Here is a 12186-nt window from a genome sequence, read left to right on the forward strand (position 1 = left end):
ACTAGTTAGTGGGGCAGTTCTTCCAATTTTAGCACAAGTCCCCAGATATTAGTGAGGAAAACTTTGTAGGGTCAATGGGGCAGGATGTGCCTTGATCATATTTGGTGCCTAGGTTGATGCTGGGTAGTCCATCCGGTTTTATTCTTATTAGACTTATTATCCTTATTGGACTTTTCTGTAGCAGTTTGGATACAACTGAGTGGCTTGCTAGGCCATTTCAGAGGGCAGTTGAGAGTCAACCACTTTGCGTTTGGTCTCCCCAGTGTAGAGGAGGCTGCATTGTGAACAGCAAATACAACATACTAAATTGAAAAAAAAGGAAAAAACTTCGAATTATAGCACATTTCATGACCAATTTGCAGCCAATTAAATACTTTTGAAGTATAGTCACTGTTTGTAGTGCAGGAAACACGGCAGCCAACTTGCACACAGCAAGTTCCTACACAAACAGCAATGCTATAATGATCAGATATCTGTTTTTGTGATGTTGATTGAGGGATAAATATTAGCCAGGACACCAGGGATAACTCCCGTGCTCTTCTTTGAAATAGTACATGGGATTTTTTACATCCACCTAAGAGGGCAGCTGGGGCTTCGGTTTGTCTCATCGGAAAGGCAGCATCTCCCACAGTGCAGCACTCTCAGTACTGTAATGGAGTGTGAGCTTTGATTTTTGTGCTTAAGTCCTAAGTCGAAGTAAATCTGTTTCACAGAGGAGCAGTGTCTGGAGCCCTGGAAGGTGAAACGAGGTGAGGTGAAAAAGGTGTTGCAACTCCGTGGAAGGTGCGGTGGGAAGGGACCATCCACTCCATCACAGACCTTCCCTTTTGTTCTTTCCTTCCCCCCTCCTACCTGCTTCTGGCCAAAGCCACCGTCCTGAAGTATTAACTCTATTTTTCTCTCCACAGATGCTGCCAGACCTGAGTTTCCAGCATTTTCTGTTTTTATTTCTGATTTCCAGTATCCGCAGTATCGTGCTTTTGTTTTATTATGAGGACTCTCTGCTCTTCATGCAACTACTCTGATCTTTAAACTGCAGTTAGGGTATGAAGCATATTGTTTAATGAAGAAAGATGAAAGTCAGGACTTTAGATTTCTAACGTATCGTTTTCAGTCAACTGAAACAATTGAAAATATGTTCAATTTTTGCATGAATTCGACCGTTTCTAGCCATCCTTCCAGCAGATTCTTTAAGTAAGCACGATGGGAGATAATAAATGGCTCTATTCTCGCCGCGTAGCATCTGGGAGTTGTAGTCCTACACCTGAGAGAGACTCTGCAGTCCTGGGCCAGAACAACTGCAGCTTCCGAAATGCAAAGCGTTCCTTTGCCAAATCTGCCTCCGCCTTCTCCCCGCCCATGCCCACACTGGCCCATCTCCTGGCGGGTGGCCCGGGCTCGGTGTGTCGGACAGAGCGGGGTTGTGCTGTGCGCGAGCTGATTTTGAAAATACCGGCGGTTAGTGAGAGGGGGCGGCGGTGGAGCGAGCCAGGCGCGTGGTGAGCCGACGAGCGGCGGGTGTTGGGCGGGGCTGAGCCGGGGGAGGAGGGGGCGGCAGTGGCGGCTCTACCTCTTTGTGTGTTATTGTGATGGACTGCGACTCTCGTTTCGCTGAATGGGCTGCTGTAGTTCAGAGTCCGCAGTGAAAGCGCGGGGTGGGGGTACGTAGCGGGAGACAGCAGTCGCCCCACCGACCCGTGTAAAAGCCGCCTTGGTGGCAGAAAGGGAACGGATTCCTAGACTTTAAGAAACTCTTGCAGTACCAAGGCGATGCACAATGAAGTTTCAAACTCTGCAGAATGCATCAGATTGTGGAGGGGAGGGTCTTTTTATTAGATTTTACTAAATGTCTTTGCTGTAGGGAATCTGTTTCACTTGGCAAGCTGTGATAAGTTTTTATTTTTATTGTGAAAGTTTTGAAGGTCGTTACTTATTGTGGTGGCGATTCAGGTTTTCAATGCCCGCGTGTTTTCACCGTCGCTCAAATGATTTGATTTCAATGGTTATTGCAAACATGGCCACAGTTGAACCTAGGTCGCAAGGGTCTTTGGCACACATTTGAATGCTCGTAGAAGAATGCATATTTCCACAAAATTAGGTATTTTAAGACAGACATGTGATTCTACTGATGGATGTATGGTTATTACCATTTTGGTTTTGTAGGATATTTCTCCACTAGTAAGTGGAGCATCTGTGTCAATTGAATGAAATTCCTTTTTTCAGGGTGTCGGATCTTACAACACATTATTTATGTTCTTCCTCATTAACTAATAACTCATAATCACCCCTCTGTAGTCCAATACTTTTTGTGTGGTACCCAAAGGAAGATGCAGCACAATGCAGTTACAATTACAAAGTTATTCTTAAGAAAAAAAAGCGCAGTATGCATGGAGTCCGGGTCACAGTAAACTTTATTCAGCTATATTTTTATTGATGAGATTGACCACCTGGTTTATATGAAAGGATTGATTTTTAAATGTAACAGATAATTTGCAAAGTAAAAATTGTTTAAAGTGCATTAATATATCTAAATTAAGAGAATATTTTGCACTGCTTTTTTTAATACTGAAATTGCGTTGTCAACTACAGCATCCTCAAGCTACATTAATATAACAGTTTTTAATCAATGACGCAATATTGTTTTTTTTAAAAGTCAAGAAAAATGCATTATGCTTTGCACTGGATTGAGAAGTGCTCAGTTATTGCTATAAGACAATATGATTAATTGTACTAATGCAATATTTATTCAAAATATGTGAACTGTATGTTTGGCCCTGTACGAATATTGTGTGTCCATTTTCATTCAAAGTTCAATCACGCATGGAATAGGCTCCTTGCATTGGAAAGAAATGTCCTTGAAGTTTGTTAGAAAGCGTCTATACTCGTTTCCTTTTCCACACAACATCGGCGTTAGGAATATTTAAACACGTGGCGGAATTTTAATTCCAGAGTCAGGACCCCGAAGTCACATTCATTTCAGGGTCCTGACTCCGCACTGTATTGGCAACATGTATGCATTGCTATTTTAATAGAAAACAAAGTTAATTGGCCCAGAGTCACATTTGCCATCCAATTGGCAGTGGGTGTAGGAAGGAGGTGGGACACAGGAAGCAGCAGGCCTGATCTAAAGGGAGAGTGGCAGCCCTCCCCTCCCCATTTTTCTGACACATCAGTTGAGGTATTGCTGGAGGCACTGACAGCACAGAGACATATCCTTTTCCCTGTAAGTGGCATGTGCAAGGCTGACCAAGACGGTATAGCTGGAGATGACTCATGAGGAGAGCAACAGAGGGGTGGTGAGGAGGAACTGGGTCCAGTGCAGGAAATGTTTCAATGACCTGTTTAGCTCTGTCAAGGTGAGTTCAAGGATAGACCCAGATGGCATGCCTCCTGATCGGCAGTCACCAGAATGCAAAAGAGAGGGGCATCCTGAGGGCACATAGAGTTCTCCTGACTACAAAGAGATGTGTGCTCAGCAGCATTGATGACTCTTAAGCATAGTTCATAATCGTAGTGCTATTGGACAGTAAGCTACAGTGAAGACTGCAACATCTTATCCAAATGGTGAGGGAGGGGGGCATTGTCCTAATGTCATCTTTCTTCACCTGGCAGGCCAAATGGGAGAACAGCACCAGGGAGAGCGAAAGGGCACATTTGGACAGTGGAGATCCCCAGCTCATATCACTGATGCATTTTGAGGTCCTGGCCCTTGGTCTGGCTAGAGTGGCAAGACACAGGGATATTAGGGACAGAGAAATGTCCAACATAGACAGGGTGAAAAGATGTCAGCATCTCCAGGTTGAGGGAATGCATAGCAATGCTCGCTGTGCAACGAGCTGTCAATGCATAAGCTGTCACCCCGGTATTTTAAGCAGCAGAAGCATCTGTTGATTGTGCCGATTTCTCATGACCACCTCTTAAGTCTCCCATAGGGCCAGCTGTGCGGAGGGTGAGGAGTTGACACACCGCCAATATGTTCTCGAGGAGTCAGAGGAGGAAGACACATTGGAGCCTGAGCCATCACATCTTTCTTTCACAGACACTTGCACCTCAGTGGTTCCTCATGCGCTACTAGGAACGGTGGCACGGGGTGAAGTGCACATCACTTCAGAGCAGGAGGATATGGGGGAGGCGGAGGGCAGGTGCAGCTCTGCTCAGCAGGGCAGAGAGGCAGAACTAGGGAGTCATGAAACAGGTGGCTCTACCTAGAGAACCAGCGTGAGATGTGTGCCCGTATGTTGGAGTTATCTCAGGCACTGTGGAGTCTTGGGATGGTTTAGTTTAGTTTAGAGATACAGCACTGAAACAGGCCCTTTGGCCCACCGAGTCTGTGCCGACCATCAACCACCCATTTTATACTAATCCTACACTAATCCCATATTCCTACCACATCCCCACCTGTCCCTATATTTCCCTACCACCTACCTATACTAGGGGCAATTGCTAATGGCCAATTTACCTATCAACCTGCAAGTCTTTGGCATGTGGGAGGAAACTGGAGCACCCGGAGGAAACCCACGCAGACACAGGGAGAACTTGCAAACTCCACACAGACAGTACCCAGAATTGAACCCGGGTCGCTGGAGCTGTGAGGCTGCGGTGCTAACCCCTAATGTAGGAGTCCATTCATCTCATATGCTGCACAATGTCTCAGTGCTTTGAGTGCATTGAGAGAGTGGCCAACTTCATGGAGAGCCAAATGCAGCATCACTCAGAGTGGATGCAGGAACAGCATGCGGACATGCACAGAATGCAAGCCGCAGTCAGTAACCATTAGTGGTGCAGATGGCACAAAGAGTGGATGCCAGTTGCGCCCCAGCTGGTGGTTCTCGCTAGCGAGTAAGGGTGCCATGAAAGGGCTGAGGAGGTGATAGATGGTGATCAGGTGGCCACCTCTCATGGAGTTCCATCATCATCATTCGCCTCCACGGCCCCTCCAATGGATGAAGCATCTGTAGAGTTACGCTCTGTGGCAAAGGCTGCCCCTGCAGTAATGCTGGTGCAGCAGCCTTTGGAGGTCCTCCCTGGCACCTCCCCGATGCAGCCGACTACCAAGGGCAAGCATCTCGGTCCCCAACAGGCGCTAGCGAGCATTCTGCCTTCATCTCATCTTTACCACAGATGGAGCAACTTGTAGAAGTAGCCATGATTGGAGGCCACCGTTTCGGTGATGTCACTTTGTGGGTCACTTGGGTGTTTCTGTTGTAAAATATATCAAGCTGTTATGAGATAAAGCACTGGGCAAGTTGTTGCACAAAGGCAGATTTGTGTGTTTCCATTTCATCATGCGAAAGGCAGGGGAATAGAAAATAAAGGTTAGCGAAGCAAAGAAGTGTGGTGGGGAAGTGTGTGTCAGGTGGAGCTGCTGGAGCTTTGCGTGTCATTGGAAGGTGCTGGCATTTGTTCTTAACCGATGCTTGCTCTCACTCAGATGAAGGAGACCCTCCTCTCCAAATGTCCTGCAGACTGAGTCTTGCTCAGCTGAAATATGCCTGGATCAGAGTGGCTATAGTGTCCCTGCCATCCCGATGAGTGCTCCGTCTCATGAGCCTAAGATAGTGACATCCCTGCAAGCATGAGGACCATTTCCCAGTTTTCCTTCAGCCTCCTTGTCCTCATCATTTTCCTCCTCCTCTTTGTCCTCTGAGGAGCTGTGCTGTTCCAGCACTTCTCCCTCTTCAAGGTTCACACTTCTGTGGAGAGCCATGTTATAGGAGCGCAGCAGACCACCACAATGCATGAGATCCTTGAGGGAGTGTACTGGAGGGTGACCTCTGACCGGTTAAGGGACCTGAACCTCATCTTTAGGAGCCAATGGCCTGCTCAGTGATGACCCTTGTGCTCTGGTGGCATCAATTATCGTGTCTCTGAGCCTTCATGGCAGGGTAATGCACTGCAGTCATCAGTCATCCTCATGGGATAAGCCTTATCCACTAACAGCCATCTACGAATTTCTGATGGCTCCATGAAGAGCTGCAGCAACTGCGATTGCTGGAGATGAAGACATCATGGCAGCTTCCAGGACAGCATGCACACACCTGCATAAAGCACTTGCTGTAATCGTGTACGAGCTGAACATTTAAGGAATGAAACCCCTTCCTATCGAGGAATCTCCCTGGCTGTCCAGTCGATGCCTTGATGGACATATGGGCACAATTGATGATCCCCTGCACCTGATGAAATCAAGTGAGGGAGCCAAATCCCACTGCCTTTTTGAGCTGGAGTGCAATCCGCCTGGAATCCAATGTAATCTCCTGCTCTCAAACAGAGCATCCATTACCGCCATGATGCTGCTCACAGGATGCCACCAATGTCTGCTGCTGCTCTTTGGAAGGAACTGGTTGCAAAAAATTGGAAGGCCACTGTGACTTTCACAGCCACAGGAAGGTCATGGGGATTACCATTGATCAGAAACTGAACTGGACCCACCATATAAATACTGTGGCTACAAGAGCAGGTCAGAGACTGAGAATTCTGCAACGAGTAACTCACCTCCTGACTCCCCAAAGCCTGTCCACCATCCACAAGGCACAAGCCGGGAATATGATGGAATACTGCCCACTTGCCTGGATGAGTGCAGCTCCAACAACATTCAGGAAGCTCAATACTATCCAAGACAAAGCAGCCTGCTTGATCAGCACCCCATCCATCAGCTTAAACATTCACTCCTTCCATCACTGGCACATGGTGACAGCAGTGTGTATCATTGATAGATGCAGATAAATTGAAAGTCGCCGCTTGAATGTTGGACAAACAACTAACTGGAGGAGAAGGAGAAGGCTCCAAAAATATCCCCATCCTCAATGATGGGGAAACCAAGTGCGTCAATGCAAAACACATGGCTGCAGCATTTGCAACCATCTTCAGCCATAAGTGCTGAGTGGATAATCCATCTCAGTCTCCTTATGAGGTCCCCACCATCATAGAAGCTAGTCTTCAGCCAATTCAATTCACACCACTCCACATGACATCAAGAAACGGCTAAAGGCACTAGATACAGCAAAGGCTATGGGCCCTGACAACATCCTGGCTGCACCTTCGACAGCATCTTCCAAATCTGTGACCTGTATTATCTAAAAGGACATGGGCAGCAGATGCATGGGAACATCACCACCTGCAAATTTCCCTCCAAGTTACACACCATCCTGACTTGGAACTTTATCGCTGTTCCTTCACCATCGCTGGGTCAGAATCCTGGAACTCCCTAACAGCACTGTGAGTGTACCTACACCACATGGACTGCAGCTCACCACCATCTTATGTGGGGCAATTAGGGATGGGCAATAAATGCTGGCCTTGTCTGCGACGCTCACATCCCACGAACAAATGTAAAAAAAAAGTGGGCTTGAAACTGAGGATAAGGGCATATCGAACAGTTTATTTCCTCAAAATATACCACATACGAAGAATGCCTAATCACGCAAAAAAGAACCACAGTAAAATTTAGGACTTATATATACATGAGATGGAAGAACTAGACAAGTTGAAAAGGTTTAAAAGAAATATATAATCAGGTTTAGATGTTTTTATCCCAGGGAGATTTGTGAGGACACTTGATGTGCCAGTAGATTGGAAACATGCTGTTGCACGTATTCAAAATTGGTGTTGAAAGAGACATGTGCAACTGCAGAATGCTTCAATTCCTTATAAAAATAAATGGAATTTTGATCATAAGGAGTAAACTTAAGGATTATCTGTTCAATTATTAAAGAACAGCAACTTGGCTTTAGAGTGGAAATGCCCAGCCTGAGCATCCTACTTATTTTGAAGAAGTGAAAATCCAAGCTAATTGTGATAAACCCTGCGACATATGTCATTGGATTTCCAAAAAGCATTTGATAAAGTTCCACATGAAAGGTTACTAATCAAACTTCAAGCTATGATGATTCTGGCCAAAAATTGAATATGAATGGGAAATTGGCTAAAGGTTAGAGAAACGATGTATGAGAACGAAGATGCCAGAATTTGGGGATGATGGTGGGCACTGAATGGAGTGCTTGAGGACTCTGTATTGGGCCCATTGCCCTTTCTAATTTACCTCAATGATCTGGCATCAGAAACTGGATGTGAATTGGTCAAATTTTCAGATGATACAAAACTTGAAGGGGCAGTCCTCTGTCCCTCTCTTGGATACTCTCTAAAGGCCCATCAAGGCGCAGGCCATTGCCTCCTTTATCAGCAACAATCCTAACTGCATCATTCTGTCTCATTGACTTTCTCACCCAGCACACACACCCACTGGGTGTTAATTTTGCTAATCTCGTCACTCTATTCACCCCAGCAATTAGTGACCCATCTGATTTTGCTGCTGTGTTAACAATTACTGGCTCTCTTTGCATTTCACTCCAGAATGACCATCCACTTGCAACAAAGACTTTATGGATGGTTGCATTCACATCTTGGCTTTGACTGAAACTTGGCTTGAGGATGACAGTACCTTGTCCTTTTTTTTTTTTGAAGCTTCTTCATTTAGTTATACTTGAGACCAATTGTCCTGGCCAAACTGCTGTAGTGGTCGAATGGCCCTTATGACCGAATCACACCTTGGTGTGTCTCCCTACTTCTCTGGCACTTGCTTCTCCTTCAACCTTGCTCCACCCCTCTTACCTCACCTTTTAAAATCTTTTTTTCTGTACTTCAGCCCCTGTTTTTCACCCCCACCCTGTCTCCAAAGCTCCATACAGAGTTTCTCACTAAGGTAGCTTCCTATCATACCTCCCTTGGCCTCGGCACTGAGTGGCTCTATCATCCTTGGTCATTTTAATCTCCATCTCAACTCATCTCATTATCTCTCCCTTCAATTCATTGCCCTTCTGTCTTTGCCAAACTTCTCTTTTTTGATATAAGCTCATGGCCACTTGCTTTCTGGCATGGGCTGTACTCCCATGATCTCTTGTATCCCATATCCCCATACCCCTTACACCATTTTGATCTGCATCCACTCCTAGGGAAAATTCTTCCCCCACCTAACATAATTGCACTTAGAACTATTTTTTGGCTTTCCATTTGCTAGAATACTTTTGAAGATGTCAATCTGCTCGACCATGACCACACTTCCACTTTCAATCCTTGTTCCCAGTAAAAAATGTTACTGTCCGATCCTGGTTGTTTCCTCTGGTATTTTTTTTTTTTTTTTTTTATTAGGCAGCAGGAACCCCAGTTTTGTTTCCTCTGGTATGCTTTCTATATTAGCTCCGCCAAGTCCAAGGTATGCAGACTTGAGCATATCAAATTCAGCCATCTCTTGTCAGATCTGCCTGAACTGCATCAATAGCTGTTAGGCCTCATTGTGCTGTGTCAAAACCACCAGTTATTCCAGAATCACCCTGGAGAGCAAAGATAACCCCTGGCTTATCTCTACGACCAACTCTTCTCAAATACCTCTGCCCTGCCCCTTCCACCCTCACAGCCAACAAGTGCAAGAAGCTCGTGGAGTTCTTTGTCACTAATGATACAGTCAAGTGAGGAGAGGTTAAATGGCTTGCCTCTTTTCCTCCTCCTCATTAGAATTAAACCTGTTGTGGTCTTTCTTAAAGTGGATGTACTGCCTAATTCAGTAAGTGCTTGCTTACTTACTTGCATTGATCAGAACAAGAACCAATCGGACAGGTTTTCTTGAGTTAACAAAGAGGTTAACTTTATTCTACCTAAACTGAACTAATAAAATAATAAACAACGTCACATACACACTAGAGGTTTACACACACAAAAATAGGTTACAGAGGGGCAAAGGTAGATTGGTTGAGGTAGAGTCCCGAAGAAAGGTATACAGTCTGTGGGGTTTAGTGATTTGGCTGAATTCAGTGGTCCTGAGGCTTTTAGTATGAAGAGGTAGATAACTGGTTCGATGAGTCTCTTGGATGATTTCCTCCAATGGGGTTTCGGGTTGTAGCTGGAGTACGCAAAGGTGTTCAGTCAACCAGCAGGATTTGAAAGCTTTCAAGCTGGAATGGAGATGGAGTAAGAGGGTCCACTTAGGGTCTGCTCATGTCAGAGTCCAGTTGCTTCTCCTTTGCTGCAGAGAAAACACCAGCTTAAAACTGCAGATGGGGAGGGGCTTGACACATGACAGTCACTAAGTCATTCAAACATAGCAGTTAGCAGGATTTTTCTGCTTGCTGAAAGAACAGGTAGTTTCTTTAAACTCCTTGGGTCTTGGTTCTTGCAGGGGAATTAGCAGATATTTCATCTCCTTCCTCACAGTCCTTTGCAATGTAGAATACAGTGTAGCAAACTAGATGATCATTTTAAGCTGCCAACAATCATCCTTTTTTAAAAGTTCCTTTTAAATTTCTTCAAAAAATATAAATTCAGACTCCAGTCAGTGGACCAAAGAAAATTATTATTCAGCAAAACACATTGACTTGACTTAAAGGTTGAGACCATCTATTCAGTTGCCTCTGCTGCTTCCTCACCAGCCAAACCTGCCCTCAACTTCCCCCTGCCCTGGACCTGTAATTCAGTCTCTAGTTTATCTCCCATCTTTCCTCATACCATTCTGAGCTCATCTTGTCTATCAGGCCCACCTTCTGCTCCTTTGATCCCATTTCTAGTGAACTGCTGACTTCCCAACTTTCCTTCCTGGTGCAGTGCTGGCTGACATTGTAGATGTTTAATTTTAATTTAATTTTACGCCCACCACACCCCCACCCCCCCGCCCCGCCTCGCCTCCAGCCCACTCGTGCGGGAGGAGTAAAATTACGGCCTGTATTTCAATATCTACAATTAGGTCTTTGCCCCAACACATCACTGAAACAACTCTAATTAAAATCACAGATGACCTCTTCGATGAATGAGCATGGTGCATTTTTCCTAATCTGCCTTAACCTGTGTGCAGCCTTTGACACAGTCAACCATACCAATCTCCTCCGACATCTCCCCTCCAATTCGCTGGCACTGTGCTCACTTGGTTCCACTCTTACTTATCCAGCAATGCCTTTTCACCCTGCCTTTGCACTCATTGTTACATCTAGCATCCCTGAAGAACTAGCCTTGCCCCCTTCCTCTCCCTTATCTCCATACTGCTCCTTGGTGGCATCTTCCGAAGATATGGGGTAAGCCTTCAAATGTAAGTTGATGACACTCAGCTATACCTTTCTACCACCTCTGTTGACTGCCCCTCCCCTCCAATGTCTCTGTGCTGTTAGAGTGCTTGTCCAACATCCAAACCTGGATGAGCCACAATTTTGTTCAGTTGAGCATTGGGATGATTAAAGCCACCACCTTCAGCCTGGTCATTCCTTGCCCTCAACTTCGAATCTATCCATCTATCCACAGGCTGAACAGGACTGTTTCCAATCTCAGCATTCAATTTGACCTGGAATTGAACATCTGACCCCATATACTGTTCATCACGAAGATTGTCTTACTTCCACCTTCGTAACTGCACCTCAAACTCTTATCCATGTTTTAGTCACCTCCAGACTTAACCATTTCAATGCTTTCCTGGCCAGCCTACCATAGTGCATCCTTTCTAAATTTCAGCTGATCCAAAGTTCTACTGCCCATAACCTATCCTGCACAAAGTCACACTCGCCCGTCAACTCTCACCTGCATTGCTACCAGTCCTCTGATGCCTTCAATTTAAAATTCCCATCCTCATGTTGAAATCTATTAATAGGTTTGTTTCTCCCTCCCTCTCTAACTTCCTCCAGCTCTACAGCGATTTCCGCCCACCCCCCCCCCCCCCCCTCCCCCCGCCAGATCCTGTTCATCTGGCTTTGGCCTTTTGTCAAGATCCCCCGTCCCTTCACCGCACAAATCTTCAGCTGTCTAGGCCCCATGCTCTGAAATTCCCTTCCTAAACCTCTGCACTGCCCTATTTTATCTCAAAGCCCTCCTTAAAACCAATCTCTTACTGCTTATATCTCCCTTGTCTCTTCATCCATTTTGTTTGATTGTGCCTATATGAAGCACCTTGTTAAATATTAAACTTGCTATAAAAAGTAAAGTTGTATTGGATCACAAACTGAGCAGCTGAGCTGTAACATAAATTCAGAGTTTAGAGGTGTTCGGGCAACTGTGGTTTGTTAGAAACTTTGCAGAAGATGATTGTCACAAAAGATCAAGATGAAGGTTGGGGGGATGGTGAGAGAGACTGACAGGGAAGTGACGGAGATGGAAATATAAACACAATTATACAAAACACAAAGGACTGTGGTAATAGCATGCAGTGATTGAGATGGC

General features: G+C 45.4%; 2 protein-coding genes across 2 annotated transcripts in view; one reads left to right on the forward strand and one right to left on the reverse strand.

The window, feature by feature from the left end:
* LOC137371446 (phospholipid scramblase 1-like) overlaps positions 1 to 12186 on the reverse strand; it is a 348513-nt gene that overhangs the window by 279947 nt on the left and 56380 nt on the right. The gene's annotated exons all lie outside the window — the stretch shown is intronic.
* LOC137371445 (neurite extension and migration factor-like) overlaps positions 1376 to 12186 on the forward strand; it is a 34029-nt gene continuing 23218 nt past the window's right edge. Inside the window, exon 1 of the mRNA XM_068034061.1 lies at positions 1376 to 1499. The gene's annotated coding sequence lies outside the window, so the exon portion shown is untranslated. The remainder of the gene's footprint in view (positions 1500 to 12186) is intronic.

This window comes from Heterodontus francisci, chromosome 6, assembly GCF_036365525.1.
Source record: "Heterodontus francisci isolate sHetFra1 chromosome 6, sHetFra1.hap1, whole genome shotgun sequence".
NCBI classification, from domain to species: Eukaryota; Metazoa; Chordata; class Chondrichthyes; order Heterodontiformes; family Heterodontidae; genus Heterodontus; species Heterodontus francisci.